Source organism: Symphalangus syndactylus, chromosome 24 (assembly GCF_028878055.3).
Source record: "Symphalangus syndactylus isolate Jambi chromosome 24, NHGRI_mSymSyn1-v2.1_pri, whole genome shotgun sequence".
Lineage (NCBI taxonomy): Eukaryota > Metazoa > Chordata > Mammalia > Primates > Hylobatidae > Symphalangus > Symphalangus syndactylus.
The window spans coordinates 22,113,830-22,139,596 of record NC_072446.2 but is presented as its reverse complement, the minus strand read 5'-3'; the positions used below and the strand labels follow the sequence as shown (position 1 = coordinate 22,139,596).

The following is a 25,767-nucleotide window of genomic DNA, read 5'->3' as shown; positions in this document are numbered from 1 at the left end:
AAGTAGGGCAAAGGTCAGCTCCTCCGGCAAAGACGGTTGGGCTTGTGGGAAGAATCCAAAAAGGTTTCTAGCATCACCTTCTCCATTTCTCCTCCACTGAGGGCAACAGAACAGCAGAGAGAAGTAAATGACAAAAGTGTCATTCCCATTTGTGTCACCCTTAGGGTTCACCCAGCTCTGCAGAGGCTAAGTTAGAGTGAGGACCTTGAGATCTGTCCTCGCTTCACCAACCTGAGGCCAGCAAGCCAACGCGGATGTCTCTATCTGATGGATGTGTGTCTCCTGGACCCGACCACATCCTTCAAGGAGACATTTGTGAAGGATGTGTTTGCCTTGTCCACCGTTGTACTGAACAACACCAGCATCCGAACAAGCCCTGGCACACAGTAGGTGCTCAATAGATAAATCTCGAATGAATGAATGATGGCACTGGACTCTGCCTTGGAAGAAACCTTGGAGTCTGGAGTTAACATGGATTGACTCGACCAGTATTTCCTGAGCACCTAGTAGGTGCTCCAGGCCCTGTTTTAGGTGCTGGGGATACTGCAGGAAAGCAAAGAGAGTCCCAAGTCCCTGTCCTCAGAGTGAAGGAGATGGGCAATCCATTTTAAAACCCCAAAATATTCATATAGCACAGCACAACACAACATCATATAATCTGATCTAATGCAATACCAAGTAAAATGTTTTACAAGGAAACGTAAAACTGGATAAGTGATTTGGAGATGCTAATTTAGAAAAATAATTGAGGAAGGCCTCTCTGAGAAGGTGATGTTCAAGCAGAGATCTGAGGTAGGAAGGGAGTGAGCTGAGCAAATATCGGAGGGAAGTGTATTCCGGGCGGAGAGAATAGCCGGGCGCAAAGGCCCTGAGGCAGGAATGAATGAGCTTGGCTTGTGCCCTTTGTGGTGAGGCAGTCAGGGAGGCAAGGGTTACACCAAGTTTCCCAACTGCAGCAAATCTACAGAACCCTTAACTGGTGGAAACAGGAGGTAGGGAGGGATGAGTACTTCACTCTTGAGCTTCTCTGGGAAAACATGATGTCAGGGACAGACAGTAAATCTTGACTTGTCCCAGAAAACAATGGGCCCATGTAACCAGTGAAGTGTTAGCCTGAAAGTAACCAGCCAAAGGGCTGGGTCGTGGGTGGGTCATATGGAATTCGTTAACAGATCTGCATTAGAAAAAGAGCTTCCCAGTTGGGGGCAGCAGAAGCTTCTGGCTAACATCAAAAAGATGTTTATTGTGGTGATTCTGTGCAGACATGAAAAATGGAGATTCGCCACACAGAGATGTGGAAAGATGTCCCCAATACGTTAAGTGAAAAAATAGGTCACAGGATAGTATTATATATTGTACAATCCCTTTTGAAAATTCACTATTCATTCATTCAGAAAATATTCATTATGGACCTACTGTGGTGTGGAAGACCCAGAAGCTGTAGTGCCTGCCTCCTGGAACTGACCACACAGTGGGGAAGGCAGATAACGATCAGATCAGTACACACACATATCATCCAAACCTTTGATCAGCACTAAGGAAAGATACCCGGTGCTACCAGAATGTGCACATACACCAAGTGATGGAAAAAGGCTGTGAGGATGTGCTCCAAAACGTCAAAGCGGTAGTAAGGTTTCAGGTGATTCCACTTTGCTTTTTTGTTTGTTTGTTTTTTGGGATGGGGTCTTGCTCTGTCACCCAGGCTGAAGTGCAGCAGCATGATCATGGCTCACTGCAGCCTCGACCTCCTGGGCTCAAGCCATCCTCCCACCTTAGCCTCCCGAGTAGCTGAGACCACAGGCATGCACCAGCACACCTGGCTAATTTCTTTTCTTTTTCTTTTTTTTTTAATTTTGTAGAGATGAAGTTCTCGCTATGTTGCCCAGGCTGATCTTGAACTCCTGGGCTCAAGTAATCCTCCTGTTTCAGCCTCTCAAAGTGCTGGGATTACAGGCGTGCGTCACCACACCTGGCTTTATTCCATTTTTCTTATGCTCCTCTTTCTTTTGATTGTCTGTAGGTTCTGATTTTTTAAAATAAATGTCATGATTTATAATCGAGTGAATAAAAAAAAACAAAACTCAAAATGAATAGGAACAGGAGAGCTGGAACTCACGGGTCTGCAGACGACTTAGACCCAGGGAAGGAAGAACACACAAGAAACCAATCAACAGAGGCTGGAGTGGGAGGTAGCCTCACTTCTCTCTGGACACCTTTTGAACCTTTTGAATATGTAAGTTTTCAAATAATAGTAATAAGCAAAGGTATTTTAAAATGAAACTTTGAGTCAAGTTTTATTTTCATGAAAAATGAAAAAGCAGACAACAGTAGGATCTCGATTTAAATACGCCAGCTGAGCTGAATTCCCATCAACATCTTAGAGTGGTTCTCTCCGGGTCACCTTTTTAGTTTTCTTCTTTGTACTTTTCTGTGTCTCCTATATTTAAAATAAGAAGAATAAAAAAAGATGAGAAAAAAAGGCTACCGAATATAGACCATTTACCACGGGCAAGATCCCATTCTGGGTGTTTTACAAATATGCTTTTGCTTCATCCCCACAACCTTCTCATTCCTTACTTTCATTTGACAGATGAGGAAACTGAGGCTTAGAGTGCAAAGTCACTGGCCAGGGTCACCCGGCTGGATTTGATCCGCGTCAGTCAAATCCTAAAGTCTGTTTTTAAACTAGGAAGCTCAAGTACCCTTGATGTGTCCTTCAAGGAAACGATTTTTGCTTTGAAAATCAGGGGGAAAAAACAAACAAACCAAACAAGAAATATGACATTTTTTTAACCACTTATTTAAGCTCTGATGGGACCTGAGACCAGCCGGGCTTGGGGAGGGTTTCTCGGCAGGGCACTGTTTGTATTGTGGGTGGGGCTGTCCTGCCTGGCAGTCCCCCATGGCACATCCCTGCCTGCTCGCTCCCCTGTCATTGTGACACTCAGATCCCCCCGTCTCTGCCAGCCTCCCCTCCTTGGAGACTGCTGGCCTAGACACTGCAGTGACAATGAATTCCTGCTGGGGCCTCACTCCTACTGTGCTGTGAGCCAGTGTGGGTTGACACCCCCTGCAGACCTGAGAAGCAGGTGCCTCAATGGCTTTGTTTTACAAGGAGACTCAGAGAGGGCTGGGTGACTTGTCACACAGCCAAGACTTGGCCCCATGCTATACTGTCTACCCTCTGGGACCAAGTCTTTTGTGGTTGTGGGGTCGAAGCAGGGGAAGGGAAAAGGTGAGTGGCCTGCAGTCCCAGGCTGAGAGGGAAGGCAGCCACGAAGCGCCGTCCACTCTCCAGCCAGCTGAGCCAGGCCGGGAGAAGTGAAGCTTTGCTGCCAGGCTGGGTAGGCCAGGCTGGGCGGCGGGCAGGCGGCCACTACAGTGGGGACCGGGAAGCCGAGCACTCCCTCCCGGCTGCCGGGCAGCGTCCCATGGCCGCCCGCCAGGCCCCGCCTGACGTCAGGGTCTGACCAGGGACATAATGTGCTGGCGTGGGGACAAGGGCTGACTGCAGAGAGACAGAGCCGCAAGGCGGGGCGGCCAGGGGAGGCGGGCAGGCAGAGGAGGAGAGAGAGAAAGGGAGAGAGAGAAACAGGCAGAGTGAGAGAGAGAGAGAGCGAGAGACAGGGGGTGGGAAAGAGAAACACAGAAACAGATGGAGAGAGAAGGAAACAGAGGGAGGGAGAGAGACAGAGAAAGTGAAAAAGAGAGACAGAAAAGAGACACAGAGAAGGAGAAAAACACAACTAGGAAGATGTTCAGGGAAAGCTGGAGAGACAGCAAGAGCCAGAGGCAGCAAGAGCCAGAGAGAGGAAAGTGGAGGTGCTGGGGGGAAAACGACAGAGAAAGGAGGCCCAGCAGGGGCTGTGCGGTTAAGGGCAGGTGCTTGGGAGACCCCAGACCTGGGCTGGGGCCTTGGCTCTGCCCCTGTGAGCTGGTGACTCACCTCTGGGAGCCTCCACTCCTTACCTGGTGCAATGGGAGTCTGAGTAACAGGGCTTCGCTCATTTGGGGAGGGGACAGAGTCCCTTCCCATGATGCGAGAGGGAGGACAGGAGTCAGATCTGTGTAAAGGACTTTGGCATAGCCCTGCATGTAGTAAGTGCTCAATAAATTGGAGGTGAAAATTGAGAAAGAGTTGGGAAGAGGGAAATGGAATGCCAGAATGTGAGTGGATGGGGGTTGCCCCCATGGACAGAAACTCGCTCCACAGCACTCCCTTCCCTGTAGCCTTGGAACAACCCCCTTCCTGTCCCTGCATGGCTTCAGCTTGAGGCCACCAGCACAGACCTTGGCCTGGCCTTGCCTGTCTTGGGGCCCAACCCCCTGCTTATGGGTTCAAGAAGGCCATGATCCCAAGGCCATCGCGTCACCAAAGCCAAGCAAGGCCAGACCCTAGTCACTTCTGGCTTTCCAGCCTCGTCACCCCTCAGCCGCTTAATTATTAAATGGCCTGGCAGGGCTGAGGGACTGAGCCAGCCGCCTGCCTGGGTGGGGGCGGCCGTGCCCCCATGTCCTCCATTAGTGCAGGGGCACACACGCCAGAGGCCTCAGGTAGCACTTGCTGAGGTGAGGATGCAAAGAGCCCTTTCTCTAGCTCCCACTATTCCCAGAAGCCTTCATCAGCCTCAGCCTCAGCCTCAGCCTCCAAATTGCCACTGTGTGCCAGGCATGCTTCTGAGCACTTCACAGGATTAATCTACTCAAGCATCCTGACAGCCCCAAGAGATGAAGTGCTATCATTATCTCATTTTACAGATGAAGATGCTGAGGCTCAGAGAGCTGGAGTCACTGGTCCAAGGCCACCTGCTAAGGAGTGGCAGGGCCAGGCAGCCACTTAACCACAGAGCAGCTACAATTCCCTGCACAACTTGAGTAGCAGCCTGTGCCAGGTGGCAACACAAGCACCCGGATCATCCGACCAGGGAGCAGTTCTTGGCTGGGGGTGATTTTGCCCCCACAGGAGACATTAGGCTATATGTGGGGACATTTGGGGTTGTCACAACTGGGGAGAAGTTACTGGCGTCTGATGGGTGGAGGCCAGGGATGCTGCTCAATGCCCTACAGTACACAAGAGAACCCCCATAGCAGAAAATTATCCAGCTCCAAATGTCAGTAGCACCAAAGTTGAGAACCTTCTATAAGGTAAGTTCTATTACAATCCCCATGTTATAGATGTGGAAACTGAGGCACAGAGAGAAGGTGCCACTATAAGGTAAGTTCTGTTACAATCTCCATGTTATAGATGTGGAAACTGAGGCACAGAGAGAGGGTGCCACTTGCACAAGAAGCCCACTTCATGCCCTGCTCTTCCATAAGACCCCACTGCCAATCTGCACTAAGACACCCCTGCCTCCATTCCAGGCCTTCTGAGTCCTCACTTGCTCAGTACAGATGATGCTTCGCCTCTTCTCAATATATGAAGGTGGTCTTAGTCATTGACAGAAAAAAAGATCAAGCCACAAAGTCACCGGGAATGTACGAATGCCTTAAAATGAACTTGTATTTTATTCATGGCAGCATTGAGGGACATTTGAAATAAACCATACATGGATTCATGGAGCAAGTATTTTCTGAGCACCTACTATGTGCCAGGCCCTGTCCTTGGTGCTGGAGATACAGCCGAGAACCAGACAGACCCAGCCCCTCCTGGGTCTTTAGAAGGTGATAGTCTGCTGGGGAAGGCAGATGATAGACAAGAAAACAAACACACAACCAAGGTCACTTTTGACTGTGTGAAATGCAACTGTGGGGCAGGAGAATGGCTGTTCTAGCGAGGGTGATGTCCAACAGGTCCTCTCTGAGAAGATGAGACCCAAAGGAAGAGAAAGGTCCAGTCTTAGGAAGAGGCAGGAATGAAAAGTTCCAGGCAACAGGGCACGTGCAGTGGCTCACATCTGTAATCCCAAGACTTTGGGAGGCTGAGGCAGGTCAGGAGTTCGAGACCTGCCTGGCCAACATGACGAAATCCTCTCTCTACTAAAAATACAAAAATTAGCCAGGCGTGGTGGCACACACTTATAATCTCAGCTACTTGGGAGGCTGAAGCAGGAGAATTGCTTAAACCTGGGAGGTAGAGGTTGCAGTGAGCCGAGATTGTGCCACTGCACTCCATCCTGGGTGACACTTCTGAGCTTCTGAGCACTTTTTTTTTTTAGACGGAGCAAGGCTCCGTCTCAAAAAGAAAGAAAGAAAGGAAAAGGAAAGGAAAGGAAATGGGAGGGGAGGAGAGGAGAGGAGAGGAAAGGGAAAAGGGGAAAGGAAAGGGAAAAGGAAAGAGGAACAGGAAAGGGAAGAGAACAAGAAGAGAATAAAGAAAAGAGAAGAAAAGAAGGCCTGGCACGGTGGCTCACGCCTGTAATCCCGGCAGTTTGGGAGGCCGAGGCAGGTGGATCACAAGGTCAGGAGTTCGAAACCAGCCTGGCCAACATAGTGAAACCCATCTCTACTAAAAATACAAAAATTAGCTGGGCGTGGTGGCGGGCGCCTGTAGTCCCAGCTACTGGGAGGCTGAGGCAGGAGAATCACTTGAACCCGGCGGGCAGAGGTTGCAGTGAACCGAGATCACACCACTGCACTCCAGCCTGGGCAACAGAGCAAGACTCTGTCTCAAAAAGAAAAAAGAAAAAGAAAAGAAATGAAATGAAAAGTTCCAGGTATAGGGAATAGCATGTGCCAAGGCTCTGATGCAGGTGTTTGCCTGGAGTGTTGAAGTACAACCAGGAGGCCATGACTGGAGCCAAGTGAGGCAGGAGAGCAGAAGAAGATCAGATGGGGAAGTCACAAGTGAAGAGATGTGTGATACAGTGTGACCACTATAGGGGCTTCGCATGTGGGAGGTGGGGGCCATGGCAGGGTTTTGAGGAGAGGAGGCACAGGGTCTGATTTGGGTTCTATTAGGTTCCTCTTGGATGCTTTGGTTAGCTGAATAGTGGCCCTCCAAAGATGTTCATGTCTTAATCCCCTGAATCTGTGAGTGTTACTTTATACGGCAAAAGGAACTGGGCGGCTGTGATTCAGTGAAGGCTCTGAAGATGGGAGGATTAGTTTGGATCACCCAGGTGGGGCCAATTAATCACAGGAGTCCTTATACCACGGAGGCAGATGGAGACCTGCCTACAGAGGAGGAGAAGGCAAAGAGGAGAGAGAATGACAGAAACAGAGACTGCAGTGATGTGCTTTGAGAGTGGAGGGGGGGCCATAAGCCAAGGGCCATGAGCAGCCACTAGAAGCTGAAACAGACAAGGAGACAGATTCTCTCCTGGAGCCTCCAGAAGGAAGTGGTCCCACCAACACTTTGACTTCTCACCTCCAGAGCTGTAAGAGGATAAATGTGTGTTGTTTTCAGCCACTAAGTTAGTGGTCATTTGTTTTGGCGACAAGAGGAACCGAGTGTGATGTGGTGGGGAGGATAGACTATCGGAGGGTGAGAGTGGGAGCAGAGGACCCATGGGGAGAGGCTGCTGCGATTGTCCAGGCAGGAAAGAATGGCAGACGAAGAGAAGTGGATGCCTCACTCGGCCATCCCTGGGCCGGTGCCTAGGACACGGAGCTGGCCACCGCATGGTTCCTGTTTTGAAGAAGACTCCAGCTAGAGGAGGCCCAAGAAAAGTTCTGGGAAATGGGAAGGACGGGCTTAGCTGGGCTAGAACCTCATGTCGGTCAGGTCTCTGTCCCAATGTCCCCTGCAGGGTGGTGTCTTGACCATCCCTGCCCGGGGAGCCCTCTCACGCCTCCTGCTCCCTCACTCGGCTTCAGTTTGCTGTGTGTGTCCCATTGTCATCCCGTGTGCTACACCTCTGTTTCTCCATTGTCTGGACCCAAATGAGGAAGGACTTTGCCTATCCTGCTCACTGCGCGTCTCCAGCACACAGAAACGGCCTGACACGAAGATGTGCTCAGCACATACATACTGGGTGAACGAACCAACAAATGAACCCCCATTTTCCAACCAGGAAAATGGTTGAAAACTACACCAGGAAAGTGACTTACTCAGCACCACACAGTGGCTAACTACGGATCCAGGATTTGAACCCAGAACGGACTCCAAAGTTTGCACTAAGTAGCCCACTTCCTTGTAACACCAATGACACTGCCTGTGTTCCAGAAATTCCTACTTTGTGGGAGTAGCGCTGTATCCTTCTTGAGGGATCAGACACTCGAAACACAGCACCTCGGGGAACCTACAGGACAACTGACCTGCTCAAGGCTATTATTAGACGAGGAAACCGAGGTTCAGAGAGATTGGGGTCTTCCCTGAGGTGCACAGCCAGCCGGCGGCAGAGCCTAGAGCTGGGACCTGACCCTTGTTGGATCCCACAGCTGGGGGCCTCTCTCGTATTTTCCACCTTGGAAATAAGAAAGACTCTCCTGGCCTAAGAGGCAGAGTAGGTGTAGCTCACACTGCCCGATGCCCGGGCTGAGCCTGGAGGAAGCCCAGCAACACCCCAAGCTGGAAGCTTCTGAAAAATGAGGCTGGGGGGTTAGGATCTAGGTCCCTGGGGTGAAACCCCAGCTTTGCCCCTCCCCTGCTATGTGGCCTCAAGCAAGTGGTCTCCCCTCTCTGGCCCAGGTCTCCTCTAATAACTCCAACCAAAATTCTGGACCGAGTTCATAAAGCCCTATAGACTACATTTTAAAATCAAAACACCCAGCCAGGCGCGGTGGCTCACGCCTGTTATCCCAGCATTTTGGGAGGCTGAGGCGGGCAGATCACCTGAGGCCAGGAGTTTGAGGCCAGCCTGGCCAACACGGCAAAACCCCATCTCTACTAAAAATACAAAAATTAGCCAGGTATGGTGGTGGGTGCTTGTAAACCCAGCTACTTGGGAGGCTGAGGCAGGAGAATCACTTGAACCCAGGAGACAGAGGTTGCAGTGAGCCAAAATCGCACCATTGCGCTCCAGCCTGGGCGACAAAGTGAGACTCCACCTCAAAAAAATAGATAAATAAAAATACAAATAAATTAAAAAAAATTCAAAGACCCAGTGTATATTCTAGCTGACATTTTATATCAGATTGTACTGCTTGGGGACATACAAATGTAGTCATAATAAAATGTAATAAATCAAATTTGAAAAAAGTTAAGAAATAAAAGAGGAGTTTCTTTTCCTCTCATGTGAATGAAGTCCAGATGTAGGCAGTTTGGGATGGATTTGGTAACTCTATGAAGCTCTCAGTGTCTCAGCTTCTTCCTGGACACTGGTCTGCCATCTCTAGGTGTGGGCCCCACTTTCTTATGATCCAAGATGAAGGCCACTGCACTGGCCTTCACGTCTGCCTTCCAGAATGGCAGGATGGAGAAGGAAGGATGATGAGTAAAGGGCAGGCATCAACTAAATCTCTAGGAAACATTCCAGAAACCTGTCACACTACTAATTTCAACCCCTTGGCCAGAGCTCAGGCACATGACTGCACCTAGCTGCAAGGGAAGCTAGGAAGGTCTGTGTTTATTCTGCACAGCCATGAACTCAGCTACAAGCCAATCAAATATTTGTAAATAAACAAAACAATTTCAGATAGTGATGTATCCTGAGAAGGAACAAAACAGGGTAATCTCTTGGACAATGAGGGTGGGAAAATGCCTCCCTCAGGAGGCAGCACAACTGAGATATAAATGATGATAAGGCCTGAGGGACAAGCATTCCAAACATGAGGAACAGAAAAGCAAGCTGCCCCGAGGCAGAAACAAGCCTGGTATGGTAAAGAAACAGAAAGGCCATCGTGGCTGGAACTGGGACAGGGATGCGGTGGGAGGTGGGCACAGCTGGTAGGAAAGGAGTTCAGCAGGTTAGATCCTGGGAGAAACGGGAAGGCCAAGGGAAAAATCTGGATTTTTTTTTCTCTAAGTACAGTGAGGCAATATTAGAGGGTTGGGCCGATATGCTATCACTAACGGAGAGAATGCTGAGCTCCCCTGGTCCCTGGAGCATTTGCCATAACCCTTCTGAGCACTCCATTCACTCGCCAATTCATTCCTCTCATAAATATTCACTGCTGACCTGCTCTGTGCCAGGTACTGACTTACGGCAGCAGAAATGACTCCTCCAGTCCCCACCCTCAGGAAAAGGAGAGACAGACTGAGCAAACACAAAAGCCTATAAATACAGCTCCCAGATGGCTGCCAGTGGTTTGGAGGGAAGGTAAATGGGGCCACAAGAGGATGTGAGTTCACCTGGGGATGGGAGGGGGTTTCCCACTGGAGGTGATGTTTGAGCTGAAATTGGAATGATAAGGACACTTTATCTCGTGGTATGGAGATGAGGGAGAGAACATTGCAGGTAGAGGGAACAGCTTGTGCAAAGGGCTAGAGGCAGGAAGAGAACTGCATATATCCAGAAACTCACCAGGCTCTGGCCTGGCAAGAGTTGAGAAAGGTGAGAGGGAAGGTGTCTCAAGATGGCCCTGGAGAGGTGAGCAGAAGTCAGATCACAGAAAGCCTGGAAGGGGCCAGGCGTGGGGTCTCAAACGCCTGTAATCCCAGCACTCTGGGAGGCCAAGGTGGGCGAATCACTTGAGATCAGGAGTTCAAGGCCAGACTGGCTAACATGGTGAAACCTCGTGTCCACTAAAAATACAAAACTTAGCCAAGTGTGGTGGCACACGCCTATAATCCCAGATACTTGGGAGGCCGAGGCAGGAGAATTGTTGGAACCCAGGATGGGGAGGCTGCAGTGAGCCGAGATCACGCCACTGCATTCCAGCCTGGGTGACACAGACAGATTCCATCTCAAAATAAATAAATAAATAAATAAATAAATAAAAGAAAGTCTGGAAGGAGGGTGGGGCTCAGGGATGCCATGTTCTGGGAGGATGATTTATGAAGAGCTTTGACCCCAAATCCCTGGGAGGGGCCTGTGGCCAATCCCAGACAAGCAGGGCCTGGCTGTCCTTGGACAGTGTTTACAAGCTTGCTGATGACTCGGCCTTCTGCCTTCCTGTGGTCTGCTAATCACTGGGTGCTATGTGCCGGGATGTTCTCCTGCTCCTCAGCCCTGAGACCACACTCTGACTCATGCCTCCTACCCCAGCCACCCCCTCCCATCACCACCAAGGCTGCCGTCTCCCCCATGACCCCCAAGGCCACACAGAATCACACGACCCTGGCACCAGGAAGTACACCTGTGTCTCCAATCAGAACTGCCCATTTCACAGAGGGAGAAACTAAGGTCCCATGAGAAGAGCCTTTCCCCAAGTCTCACCCCAAGACAGGAATAGCACCAGGGCCTGGACCCAGGTCTCCTGACACCTGGTCCTAATTCTTCCCACTGTTTAATGAGAGAAGAGAGAAAATGAGAAGAAAGGAAGCAGGAAGAGGTGGAGGAGAAAGCAAGGAGGGGGTGAGGAGAGGGAGGGAAGGGGAGCTGGAAAAGCAGTGTTCACATCCCCAACTCCTAAGTGAGCCCTGGGAGGGGAGAGGATTAATGTGTGTTGGGCACCCACTGCATGCCAGGTGCCTCGACTGTGTCAGCTCCTTCAGCAGAATCCTCACAGGAGAATGGATACAGTTACATACTCTAAATGCTTTGGAAAACAGAGAAGCTGTACAACCCATCTACCATCACACAGCAGTTACCTGGCAGAGAGGAGAAAGGAACCCAGGTCTGGCTGCAATTCCTAGCCCTAAGCACACCCCAAGCCCCAGGCTGCCTCCAGCCCAGTCTCTGCTCCGCTCCTCTTTTTGAGGCAGTTGCAGCCTCCACTTCCACAGCTGATCAGCAGAGGCTTTCCCCTGGCTGCCCACAAGCCAGCAGACGGATTTCCTTTGGCCCACAGGGCATCTTAATTAAATTTGAGCTAATGTTCATAAATCAAGAGATTTCACATAAAAATTCAGATTTCTACCTCTCTTAAAACACTGTAAGATTTCACCGTGCTAAATCCACATTCCCACCTGGCAACCGTCAGCTGGGGACAGGGGTATTTGTAGGGGACACACTAGTTCCACCACACTCCCCACCTCTCCCTACTGCCTCCCTAGTCCAGAGGCTGAATGTCGGGTGCCATTCATCACAATGCATACACTGTTGTTTTCTGAGAGCAGGGACTTATTTCTCTGTAACTGTATCTCTTTCAAAAAGAGGAGAACAAGTACTAATCCAAAAGGGGTCAGCTTTCATGAAAAATGGGGGAATGTCTAATTCTTTGCGGAACCGACAGATACTCCTTCATGTTTATTATGCAAACAAAGTGTGCCTGAGCCCTCACACCACTGCTTAGCTTCCTAAGCAGTGACTCTAGCAGGACTGTCAAATTTAGCCAATGAAAATATAGAATGTCCAGTTCAATTTGAATTTTACATCAGTAACAATTTCCTCAGTATAAGTATGTCCTGTGCAGCATTTGGGACATTCTTATACTAAAATATTTTCTTTGCACATCTGAAATTCTAATTTAACTGGGCATCCTGTATTTTATCTGGTAACCCTCTCTAGACTAGTCACCTTGCTGGGTGAGTGATCTTGAGCAAGTCATTTAAGTTCTCTGGGTTTCAGGTTGTTCCTCATAGATAAGGTTAATAATAGCATGAGAGGGTGAGGTAGGAGGATCCTTTGAGGCCAGGAATTTGAGACTAACCTGGGCAACATAGCGAGATTCCCCAGCTCTACAAAAAAAAAAAAAAAATTTTTTTTTAATTAGCCAGGTGTGGTGGCTCGTTCCTATAATCCTAGCTACAGGGGAGGCTGAGGCAGGAGGATTGCTTGAGCCCTGGAGTTTAAGGCTGCAGTGAGCTGGGATCACATCACTGCACTCCAGCCTGGGTAACACAGCAAGACCCTGTCTCTAAATAATAATAAATAACACGAGGACCTAATGAGATATTACACATGAAGAGCTTAGGACAGAGCCTGGCTCACTGTACATGCTCAGTAAACGTCAGCTGCTGGGGCAGATGACACCAGCTGCTTGCCCAGCAACCATCCCCTTCTTCCTCGCTAACTGAACCCTGGTTAGTGGCAGCCATAGTGTCTGGCCCCAGGAGATGAATGTGATTGGTCTAGTCAAGCATGCCACACCCATTCAAATCTGCCAGTGATTGGACCAAGGTGAGCATGTGACCTGACTCTAGCCAATGAGGCACAACAAGAAGTCAGCTGGGATGAGTGCTCCAGGGAGACTTTCTCTCTCTAAGGAGCTGGCACTACTGCCCCTGTTCCTACCTGTTTGTTTTGGACACATCCATTGGGAAAACCGGATACAGGATCCCAGCCCCCATCCTAAAACAGTGACATGGCCAAGGTCTAGGCTGGAGGACTCCTGGGCTGACAATGCCAAACTTCGTTTTAAGTAAGTGATAGATGTCATTATGGCCGAAGCCACTGCTAATTGGCTCTATATTGTGGCAGCCCAGTTATGTTACTGACTAGCTCTGTGCCTCAGTTTCCCTATATGGAGAATGGAGGGAACGATAGTATCCGCTTCATAGGGTTGTTGTTAAGTTATTAAATGAGTTAGCGTAAATGAAGTGCTAATTACTGTACCTGGCAAGTTATACTCACCATATAATTGTTAGTCATTATAATTCTTCTGTTATTTGCTTCCAGGTCTTTCTAACTGATACAGTCAAAAATTCCCTGAGAGCTGTGAATTCTGGAGTTTGATAATACATCAAAGAATCCAGGCCCCAAAATATAAGCAAATGTTGTGCCTGTTTAAGGTGAGTCAATGTCAAAGATTCATTCAAGAAGTTTCCTTATATCTCATTCACCCTGCAGAGGATCTAAGCAGATTCGACAGGCTGTTCATCAGCTCCCAAGAAGGGAAGGTGGGAGATGGGCGTGTCAGCCAATCCTGGAAATAAGAGATGGTCCCATCATTTGGAATTTTGGGTAGAAACTGCAGGACCAAAATATGGTAGCCTGAGTACAAGTGTATTAGTTAGGAATGCCTTCTGCTGAAAGCTTCAGAATGCCCCAGTCTCAGTGGGTTAAACAGTAAAGGCATTCTATTATTGCACGGACAAAACTTTGAAAGTTGATGGCTTCAGGGTCAAAAAAGCATCTCAGCAATGTCATTCAGCATCCAGCTACTTTCAGCCTTCATATTTAGCCATTCCATGTTGGCTTTTTATCATTAGCTTCGTGGCCCCACAGTAACAATATAGTTGCCACAGCCCCAAGCATCACATCCCTTAATGCAGTTCAAGATAGGAGTGTTGGGTGGTGCGTTAAAAAAAAAAAATCTTGGCCAGGAACAGTGGCTTATGCCTGTAATCCCAGCACTTTGGGAGGCCAAGGCAGGTGGATCACCTGAGGTCAGGAGTTCGAGACAATCCTGGCCAACATGGTGAAACCCCATCTCCACTAAAAATACAAAAATTAGCTGGGCATGGTGGCACACACCTGTAGTCCCAGCTACTCGGGAGGCTGAGGCAGGAGAATCGCTTGAACCCAGGAGGTGGAGGTCGCAGTGAGCCAAGATCGCGCCATTGCACTTCAGCCTGGCGACTGAGCAAGAGTCCATCTAAAAACAAACAAACAAACAAAAAAACACAAAACACTCCCGTTGAGCTTTTTTTTAGAGAGCTTCTTGTTGTTGTTTTGTTTTGTTTTTTTTAGATAAAGACAAGGTCTCACTATGCTGCCCAGGCTGGTCTCAAACTCCTGAACTCAAATGATCTTCCCATCTCGGCCTCCCAAAGTTTTAGGATTACAGGTATGAGCCACCATGCTTGGCCTCTCCTTGAGCTCTTTTAATCTGGAAAGAAAATCTTTCCCATGATCTCCCTGAAAGGACTTCCCTTCACATTTCATTGGCCAGAACTGGTCATATCTCTGCTCCACGCTGCAAAGGAGGCTGGAAAAGGGAAGTGGGATAGTGTGACTGACACAGCCCAATCTGAATCCCTCTCCCCTGGCTGGACCTATCACCTCCCACCCCCAAACAAAATCAGGGCTCTGCTGTTGAGGACTGAGGGTCCAGCTGTTAGGCAGCCAGTAAAGGGTGTCACCATAGTGTAAACCTCTGCTTCTTCCAGAAATCTCACTGACAGGGTAAAAGAACACAAATACACAGGGCAGAGAACAGGCAGAGGAAGAGGTGATGCCGCTGGGTTATAAAAGCTGCACAGCAGCTGATGGGTGAGGGATCCCACTGAGCTGGCCAGAGAAAACTGGCAGCAAGTGCCTGCAGGAAGGTTGGGTGAGGCAGAGGCAGGTACATGGCACCCCAGAGCCCTGAAAGGGCTGAGACCTCTGCAGGGAGCACTGAAGCCTGAGGAGTGAGATGAAAGTCCCCAAGGACCCTCAGCCCCCTTCATGCTCATGGAAGATTCTAAGGTGAAGCAGTTGAACCAGGGATGCCCTGACCACAGGAATGGGGGTTCTACACAGAAAACAAATGTCAATCTATTTACTGAACAATGAGATCTGCAGACTCCTTCTCCCACCTGGCCCTCAGGAATAGCTGCCTAGGACAGGAGATAAAGGCTTTCCTATCTTGGGAAGCACCCCTGACTGAAGACAAAAGAGAAAGCTCCCGGAAGATAATGATTTGGAGTTCCCCAACAAAGGACCACGGCCCTACCCAGGCACCCCACCATGTGACAGGCCCTGCCCAGACACACGGAGCATGCAATGGTGATTAATTGCCTCACACTTAAATATCACGGAACATGAGACATTTGAGAACTGCTAACACGAGACACAAACAGGAAAAGGTCCTGGGGAAATGCCAGTGCTCCTTGGCGGGGGACCTAGTCTCGGATCTGTCAGAAGCTGGCTGTGTGGCCTCGGCAAGGTCCTGTCCCCTCTCTGGGCCTCAGTTTCCTTGTAGTTTAGGAGAATCTTTCTGGCCGGGAACTTGCCTCAACATATCTCCTACTGGGGCATGTGAGTCCTTTGCTCTGCTTGAGAAATTATCCTGAAAAGCATTGGGTTATTTTGTGGATCTCACCTGGATGACCTAAAGGGTGTGGATTTCAAGGGCAGAAGAAAACTTACCCGTTCTCACGGTGCCTGAAATTCCAGCATGCTCCTCTAAAGGAGACCCTTGAAACAAATACATTTCAATGGATGATACTCAAAGGATGTGTGGGAAGAGAGTGGCTAGAGAAGGCTGGCTTTGAGCACTTAAGCATTGCCTGGCATTTTACATACATTGTCTTATTTCCTTACTCTCTTTGTGACCTTGAGGAACCACTTAACCATGCTGTGCCTTAGTTTCCCTATCTGTGAAATAGAATGTGGTTGAGACTGTTAGTTGTCCCTAAGTATCTTCCCCTACTTCCATAGTAATGAACTTGTAGCTGAGCATAAGACTGTCTCAATAAAAAGTACATTTCCCAGCCTCCCTTGCAGTCAGATGTACCCATGTGACCAAGTTCTGGCCAATGGGATGTGACTCTAAGCTATGTGGCTGATTTCCAGGTTGTACTTTATTTTATTTTATTTATTAATTAATTTATTTATTTTTGAGAGGGAGTCTTGCTCTGTCACCAGGCTGGAGTGCAGTGGCACAATTTCGGCTCACTGCGACCTCCACCTCCTGGGTTCAAGTGATTCTCCTGCCTCAGCCTCCCAAGTAGCTGGAATTATAGGCACGCACCACCATACCCAGCTAATTTTTATATTTTTAGTAGAGACAGGGGGGGCTCACCATGTTGACTAGGATGGTCTCGATCTGCTGACCTCATGATCCACCCACCTGAGCCTGCCAAAGTGCTGAGATTACAGGCGTGGGCCACTGCACCCAGCCTGTACTTTATTTTTTTAATTATTAATTTTAATTTTTTTAGAGATGAGGTCTTGCTATGTTACTCAGGCTGGTCTCGAACTCCTGGCCTTAAGTGACCCTCCCACCTTGGCCTAGAGTTACAGACATGAACTACCATGCCCAGCCAGGTTGTACTTTTTTTTTTTTAGAGACAGGGTCTCGCTATGTTGCCCAGGCTGGAGTGCTGTGGCTATTTACAGGAGTGACCCCACTACCGGATCAGCACGGGAGTTTTGACCTGCTCTGTTTCTGATCTGGGCCATTTCAGCCCTCCTTAGGCAACCTGGTGGTTCCCCTCTCCCAGGGAGATCACCATGTTGACACTGAGCTTAGTGTAGACACCCGATTGACACAGCACACTACAACCCAGAACTCTTGGACTCAAGTGATCCTCCTGCCTCAGCCTCCCGAGTAGCTGGGACTTCTGGCTCACACCACTGTGCCCAGCCTAGGTTGTACTTTAAAGGGAAAGGATAGGCCATTCCCCCTTTCCTTTTCCCACTGGCTGGAATGTGACACCCTAAGGAGGGCAGAATAGCAAGTTAGCAGCCTGGGCACGGGCAGTGGGTGTCTGCACTGTCAGCCCCAGCCTAACACACTGGGTGTGAAGCCTCAATGTGTTGAGACATGTAAATCACTTACCACGGGGCTTGGAACAAAGTCGGCATTCTGAAATTGTGAGCTGTTTTATTATTACCATCAACGTTATGATTATAATCATCACTCCAAATGGGCCTGTGCAGGAAGGCCTCTTAAGGCCCATTTTTCAGATGAGAAAATGGAGGCTCAGAGAGGTTAAGCCCCTTCCCAAATGATCCCGGGGGGAGGGTAGCAGAACCAGATCTGCCAATCTGGGGAAGGAGTAAAGAGAAGCAGTGGAGGGTGGAAGGGGGAGCAGTCCCAAGTCCCCATGCCAGCCCTTCTGTCTGGTTGGTTTAAGGGGTTTTCTTCAGCGGGTCTAGGGCAGTGGGTCTTAACCAGGGACACTTTTGTACCCCGGGAGACATTTGACAATGCCTGGAGGCATTTTTTTTTCTTTTTTTTTTTGAGACAGGGTCCCGCTGTCTCCTAGGCTGGAGTGTAGTGGGCGATCTCGGCTCACTGCAACCTCCACCTCCTGGGTTCAAGCGATTCTCGTGCCTCAGCCTCCTGAGTAGCTGGGATTACAGGCACCCGCCACCATGCCCAGCTAATTTTTGTATTTTTAGTAGAGACAGGGTTTCACCATGTTGGCTAGGCTAATCTCAAACTCCTGACCTCAAGTGATCCGCCCACCTCAGCCTCCCAAAGTGCTAGGATTACAGGCGTGAGCCACCGTGCCCAGCCCTGCATTTTCAATCACCGCGACTGGGAGAGGAAGCCAACTGCCGGCCCTAGTGGGTGGCAGCCAGGGATGCTGCTCAGTACCCTATAGCACACAGCACAGCCCTTGCCAGAAAGAATCACAGGGCTGTGAGCGAGGAGCCCTGGTCTCACGAGAGGATGCCCACCCCTCACCTGGCGCCCCAGGAGGTGGGAGGCTTCGCGGGCTCCAGGTCTTGGGCAGGATTCTCTGATTTCTTCCCCTGGAAGGCGTCTCTCTGCCCTCACCGCATCTTCCTATCACTCGCCCTCTCTGTCCACACAGGCCCATTTGTGGGGCGAGGGATTTTCATCAAGGGGAATCTCTAACCTCAGCCCATCCCTGCAACTCACCCCTGCTGCCTGCCCCGCTCCCGAGGCCGGGAACAAGCCCCAACAGTTCAGCCTTCCTCCCCACCCACCCGTTGCCAGCAAGGCCAGTTTCCGGGTGGTGGGTGGAAGGCATGGTGCCATCTGAATATGGTCCAGTTCTCCCCGGTGGGGGAGGGAGAGAAGGGTTTTGCTCCTGGAATGCAGGGCCCACACCATCAGAGCTGCCCGTCTGTCTGTCTATCTGTCCATGTGAGACAGGAGTGGGGACTGTTGAGGGAACTACTTCCAAATTTCTCCTCCCTCAATTCCCAGGAGGTGGTGAGCCCCAGCCTTCTAGGATGGCAGGCCAGGCTTCCAGAACTTTCCATCTCAGCCACACAAAACCAAGAGACTGAAGCAAAAGGTAACCCCCTGAGGAACTCCAGGGATTTGTGAAAAACTCAAGAGGGAGTGGTGCCCGGGCCTAATCCGCATCCAGAGGCCGTTCTGTTGGTGAGCAGTGGCTCATTTACTGAAATACAGACTGCACCCTGCGGCCGCGGCAGCCACGCCCCTCTGCACCCACCAGTCCTGTTCGCTGGCCTAGGCTTCAGGCCGCCAGCACCCACATCTTTTTGCCAAGGGCTTTCTCTGGCCGCCACAGCCCACTGAGCCCATGCAGGACAAGTGAAGTACCTGAGAGATCATGCCCCTGGCAGCTGCCCTTAACCAACCACTGACAGGAGTGGATGGAGGAAGACGCCCGTTTCCTTGCCCCTTGGTGGAAATAGCCTGGAGGCATGTTTACACTGGCTCCCAGAGTTCCCCAGTGGGATCGAGCCCCAGTTGCCCAGACCAGTAACTTGCTCAAAAATGTCCCCTGTGTGTGTCTTCTCATCTCTGTCTCATGTCCCCACTCCCTTACTCCCTTACTTCCCGAGACTACCTCCCAAACAAATCACTTGAATCCTTGCCTCAGTGTCTGCTTCCGGGGGCACCCAGACTAAGACCAACACATTCTAAGAGTCAGACACAGATATATGCAGATCAGGACGAACGTGGCTGCTCCCTCTAGCAACTCACAACCAGCTGGAAAGCCCAACAGCACTCACACAGACGCAGAACTGCAAATGGGGAGAAGGCTGAGACTGTGAAGCAACAGAAAACCTTGTTGTTAAAACCCGCCAATGGGCTGAGCGCGATGGCTCACGCCTGTAATCCCAGCACTTTGGGAGGCCAAGGCAGGCGGATCACCTGAGGTCAGGAGTTTGAGACCAGCCTGGCCAACATGGTGAAACCCCCCATCTCTGCTTAAAATACAAAAATTAGCCGGGTGTGGTGGTGCACACCTGTAGTCCCAGCTACTCAGGAGGCTGAGGTAGGAGAATCACTTGAACCTGGGAGGCAGAGGTTGCAGTGAGCTGAGATCGTGTCACTATACTCCAGCCTGGGTGACAGAGCAAGACTCCATCTCGAACAAACAAACAAATCAATAAAACCCTTCAGGCAGGGCACGGTGACTTACGCCTGTAATCCCAGCACTTTGTGAGACCTGAGGTCAGGAGTTCAAGACCTGCCTGGCCAACATGGTGAAACCCTGTCTCTACTAAAAATACAAAAATTAGCCAGGCGTGGTGACACGTGCCTGTAATCCCAGCTACTCAGGAGGCTGAGGCAGGAGAATCACTTGAACCTGGGAGGCGAAGGTTTCAGTGAGTCGAGATCGTGCCACTGCACTCCAGCCTGGGCAACAGAGTGAGACTCAGTCTCAAAAAATAAGTAAATAAATAAATAAAAATAAATTTAAAAAACCCTCCATAGGCCACCCTCCCCTCCCAGGCCAAAGTTCAGGTCCTCTAGGTCCCGAACCATCTGCCACCCCTTCCCTTTCCTGTGCTTACCTCTCCCCACCCTGCTCCAGCCATAATGGGCTGCTGGCTGTTTCTCAGTTGTGCTGGACGTGTTCCTGCTTCAAGACCTTTGCACTTGCTGTTCCTTCTCCTCAGATGCTTTTCCCTAGATCTCCCCATGGCTGGCTCCTCCTTCTAGTTCAAATCTTGATTCACATGTCGCCTCCTCATGGGGTCACCTCAGCACCCATCCCCCACCACCTCCCACCAGTCACTTTCTAACCATGTCACCCTGGTATATTGACTTCAGAACCCATATCACAGCCGGAAGTTATATGTTTACTTATGTGTTGAATGATCCCCAAATGTGGGCTCTGTGAATATGAGCAGAGGCTGTGTCCCCGGTGCCTGAAACAAAACCTGGAGCAGAGTAGGAGCCCTATGACTGTTTGTTGGAGAAGTCATTCAATGTTTAAGTGATGAGAGGGAAAATGAATGAATGAATCATAGAAAGACATTTCACAGGGGGACTCAACCTTGTCTGGAAAATCAGGGAAGGCTTCCCTGAGGAGGTGACATGGAGCCGAGATATGAATGGAGAAGGGGTATTAACTGAGCCAAAGGGACAGGAAGAGCTACTCAGGCAGAGGGAAGAGCACATGGAAATGTCCAGAGGATCCCGGAGGACACACCAGGACTGTGCAGGGGACAAGCCCGCTGTAACCGAAGGTTTTCCTTAATATTTTTGAACCTATTATGTGTCCAGCTCACGGATACATGGAGAACAAAGCAGGCAAGTTGCTGTGCCCCTGGAGCTCCCGATCTGGTGGGGAGGACAGACACCAACCAAAGAGTGGGCCAACGTTTAGTCCCAAAGGTTCAGTTGCCCTTGCACAGCCTCCTCTTACGGTACACTGCTGATGCTTGCTTTCCAAAATACCCCAGTGAGATGCTGTGTAGAAACACACTTGGCATGAACACACACACACATACACATACACAGTAAGTGAAGAATTCCCTGGATTTCCCACCAAAAGAGGTCAGAAAAGACATTCACAGTAACTCCTTTTTGTTTTTAATAATTTAATTAATCACCCCCTACCAATGTGATCACCATTAGCACAGAGCTGCAATTTCCTGAGTTCAAGAAAGAATGGAGCAGCTATGCCAATTGTATTACAATGGATCCTCGCATATAAAATTTAACCCCCACCACCCCGCCAGCGTCACTAGTCTGGCAAGAGCCAAAGCCAGGTCCAGTCAACTGGTGGGTTCTATATGAAGTACTGGGATGGAGCCAGGTTTCATCTCTAGGCCTCCCAGTTCCGGACTCATATTTTGTCCCTCCCAGCAGTCAGAAAAAGGCTCCAGCTGGACGCTCAAGCCTCCCCTCCGCTGCGCGGCCACAGCAGAATTGGTCCCACTCCATTTGCGTTTCCTACTGGGCTCCTAAAACCTTTTGAGTTTTTGACCCCAGGATGTCATGGCAGAAGGGTCACAGTTAGGGAATTCCCTGTCAGGGAATTCTTCATTTATGTGTGTGTGTGTGTGTGTGTGTGTGCGCGCGTGTGCTGAGTGTGCTTCTACACAGCATCTCTCACTAGGGTATTTTGGAAAATGAGCATCTAGGCTGGGTGCAATGGCTCACGCCTGTAATCCCAGCACTTTGGGAGGCCGAGGCGGGCGGATCACTTGAGGTCAGGAGTTTGTGACCAGCCTGGCCAACATGGCAAAACCCCATCTGTACCAAAAAATACAAAAATCTGCCTGGTGCAGTGGTGTGGGTGTATAGTCCCAGCTACTCAGGAGGCTGAGACATGAGACTCGTTTGAACCCGGGAGGCAGAGGTTGTAGTGAGCCGAGATCATGCGATTGCACTCCAGCCTGGGCGATAGAGCAAGACTCTTTCAAAAAAATAATTAATTAACTAATACATTAATTTTAAATTAAATTAAAGAGGCAGCTGCCACTCATCTCTACCTGATCCCTGCCAATGAGGAACGCAGGCCCAGGGCTGCCAGAGTTTTCCCTTCTGTTTCAGAGAAGACAGAAATTTGGACTTTTATATGAAATCTCCCAATTTCTAAAGATTGGTGATCAATTTAATATGTGCGTGTGTGGTGTGTGTGTGTGTGTGTGTCATTTCTTAACACTGTGAAGAACAATCAAAATACACATCCAGAGTTGGGACTGCTGTTAGTGACATTTGCATCGTAGAGCCTTGAAAAGGATGGTGCCCAGATGTGGCCTAATTATCCAGATTCCAGAATAAATGTTTGTTAACTGACTGAATGACCAGCAGTTATTCAGATTTTCACAGTGAAAATCTCCAAAGCACACCGACAATCCCTGTCTCCATTTCAATGCAATTTTATTTTTCCCAATCACCCATGCCACCAGTGTCTTTACATCTCCATAGCTATTCGCATTAACAAGCTGTTCAACTCATTAAATGCCTACTGTGTGCCGGGCTCTGGGAAAAAAGTTTTATTTAAAGTTGAATTACCTGGGTCCCCACTTCCAAGTTGCCCAGAGAGGTGAGGGAGCATCCCATGAACAGACAATCAGATGGAAGGACAGTGGCTGCTATGTTCACCCTGTGGCCTGTGTGCCTAGAACAGGGCCTGGCACATAGTAGGTGCTCATGCATTTTGTTCAACTGAATGAATACAGTCCAATGGGTGTTATATTAGCAAACATCCTCAACAGGGTCAAAATGCTTAGATATTGCAATGGTTTGTGGCCCTTCAAAGGGCTGTAGTATGTAAACAGACATATAGTATAAAAATTAAATTTTTATGAGGCTTAATTTAGCCATTCCACAATGTATGTATATTTCAAAACATCATGTTGTATATAAATTTATAATTTTTTTTGAGACAGAGTCTCACTCTTGTCACCCAGGCTGAAGTGCAGTGACACGATCTCGGCTCACTGCAACCTCCACCTCCCAGGTTCAAGCGATTCTCCTGCTTCAGCCTCCCGAGTAGCTGTAGCTGGGATTACAGGCACATCACCACGCCTGGCTAATTTTTGCATTTTTAGTAGAGACGGTGTTTCTCCATGTTGGCCAGGCTGGTCTTGAACTCCTGACCTCAGGTGATCTGCCCACCTCGGCCTCCCAAAGTGCTGGGGTTACTAGATGTGAACCACCGCGCCCCGCCTAAAGTTATAAATGTATGCAAATAAATATATACAATTTTTATTTGTCCAGTTAAAAAATATATGCAAGTTTTTGTCAATTAAAAAAATTTCATGAGGGGAGGGGTTTGGGTGATCAGGGAAAGATGTCTAAAAAGGCTCCTATAGGTGAGAGAAACTCCATATTAGAGGGAAACATGGGGCTATAGGAACACCTAACAGGACCCCTTAACCCAGCCTGGGAAATCACAGAATCCTTCCTGGAGGAGGAGGCCTTTAACTCATTCTTAAAGGGTGAAGTCAGCTAGAGCAGGGGTCAAAAACCTTTTCTGTAAAGGGCTAGATAGTAAATATTTATGCTTCATGAGTTCCTGTCACAACTATGATTACAGATCTAAAGCAGCCATAGATAAAACTGAAATAGATGTGGCTGTGTTCCAATAAAACTTTATTGACAAAAACCACAAGCTGAGCCAGATTTGGCCCCCAGGCCATAGTTTACTGACCTCTGAGCCAAATGATGGAAAAGGAGAAAGCAAGCAAAGGAAGTCACTTGAGGAAAAGCTGGAGGTGTAAAAGAGCGGAGAATTAGGAAAGAGCCACGTTGTGGTTTTCCTTCTCCCTGAGGCACAAAAGGAGTTGTCTACGTTTACACAAAGACTTGGGCTCTGATGCAAGCTGAGTGCAGGATTCCAAATTCACCCCATCGACAAGTATTTATTGAATGCCTACTAGGGGCCAGGCACTGTTCTAGGCACTGCAATGACCCAGCAATGAACAAAACAGATCTTCTCCTGGGGAAGACAAACACTAAGCACACACAAGTGAACAAGCAAGCCAAAAAAATACAGCTTCCTCACCTGCTGTGTGACCTTGAAGAAGTTCCTTAACCTCTCTGTGGCCCAGGAGGATAATATAATCAAAGTGCAGGCCCAGCACATGGTGGTTGTTCTATAAATATAGCTGCTATTATTATTGTAAGTCAATATGCAAATAAATACACATTTAAATTAAAAAAAAAAAAAGGCCAGGCGTGGTGCCTCATGCCTGTAATCCCAGCTACTCAGGAGGCTGAGATGGGAGGCTGAGGCCAGAGGACCACTTGAGCCTGGGAGGCAGAGGTTGCAGTAAGCAAGACTGCACCACGATGACAGAGAAAGACCCTGTCTCCAAAAAACAAAAACAAAACTGACACAGGCAGTACCCAGGAACCGGGCAGGTGCATGAGATGAGGGTGGGGGGTCGACTTTGGATCAGGTAGTCCAGGAGGGCCTCTGAGAAAGTGGCAGTCAAAGACGCCCTGGATCACCTTCTGTGAGCCAATATCCTAGAATTAGAGTTTGCAGCCCCATGCCCTGCGGCCTCGCAAGAGCAGTTAATTAAAAATACCTGCCTCTCTGGAGCACCGGAAGGTGTCTTCTCTAATTAGTGTGTGAGTGTAAAGTGCTTTGAAATCCAAGGATAATAGGGGAGTGAGGGGTGAGGCTCTGGTCACAGGGCCAGGGTGTCCCGCTGGGAAGCGATCCATGAACCCGGAGAGCTAGACTCAGAGAGCCACGCTCGTGCTCACAGGTCTGCTGGAGCCGACCCTGAAAGGGGCCGGGCGGAGACCAAACTACACCGGTCGCGGTCAAGAGATCTTTATTGGAGGTATCGAGTGGCACTACGCAAGGAGAAGGAAGAGAAGAGAAAGAGGGCTGCTGGTGTGCTGGGTTTTATATCCCTTGGGCCGACGTGGATTGGGCTAGGGGCGGGCCCAAGGGAAGGCAGGAGATGCTTCTTTCTGATTGGTGGGTTCAGACAGTGCCCGGTCAAGGAGGGGAGAAGAACCCGGAACCGGCCCCAGCTTAAGGTACGGCGCCATTTTAAGGTACCCCATGTTACCTAACATTCCTCCCTTTTTGTTTTCTTAAATGGGGGAAAATGGGCGTCGTGGTTCATCTGGCTGCTTCCTGCTGAGTGGGGGCGCTGTGGGGAGGGGGCACAGGGAGAACTGTCAGGGTTGTGCATGGGGTAATGTTCCTTGTAGGTATAGATCCTCCAGTGCCGTGAGCCAGTTGAGGGGCAGGGATGGGTTGGCGATGAGCCAGCTGTCGGCGCGGAGATCGTTAAGAAATTTGTGGAATCGCTTGGTGGTTGTCATGACTGGCTTGGGTTAGCAGGTTGTGAGCCCGTCTGTGGAATCTGTTCCATCCTCGCTGGTGGCTAACAGTTGGTAGTTTCTGAGGAGAAGCTGGGTAAATGTTTGGTTAGATATGGAAGAGATTTGGTTTTTCATAAACTTAATGAGGCAGGGGAGTAGTGCGCAGAAAGCGAGGATACCCATTAGGGGGCCTAAAAAGGGAAGGCTAAGAGGGGGGTTTTGAGGGTTTCCCAAAGGGAGGGAGTAGTGCTAGCATTCATTAGTTTA

At 49.4% G+C, this 25,767-nt stretch overlaps 2 long non-coding RNA genes across 2 annotated transcripts in view; both read left to right on the top strand.

The window, feature by feature from the left end:
• The first annotated feature begins 13,101 nt into the window (after positions 1–13,101).
• LOC134735832 (uncharacterized) lies at positions 13,102–19,333 on the top strand. The gene is made up of 4 exons (XR_010119359.1): positions 13,102–13,287; positions 13,545–13,657; positions 14,559–14,655; positions 18,700–19,333. It is a non-coding gene; the product is annotated as an uncharacterized lncRNA (long non-coding RNA).
• A 5,844-nt stretch (positions 19,334–25,177) lies between these two features.
• The window catches only part of LOC129474388 (uncharacterized), a 33,941-nt gene continuing 33,351 nt past the window's right edge, over positions 25,178–25,767 (top strand). The window contains exon 1 of the long non-coding RNA XR_008654536.2: positions 25,178–25,209. This is a non-coding gene — a long non-coding RNA (uncharacterized lncRNA). The remainder of the gene's footprint in view (positions 25,210–25,767) is intronic.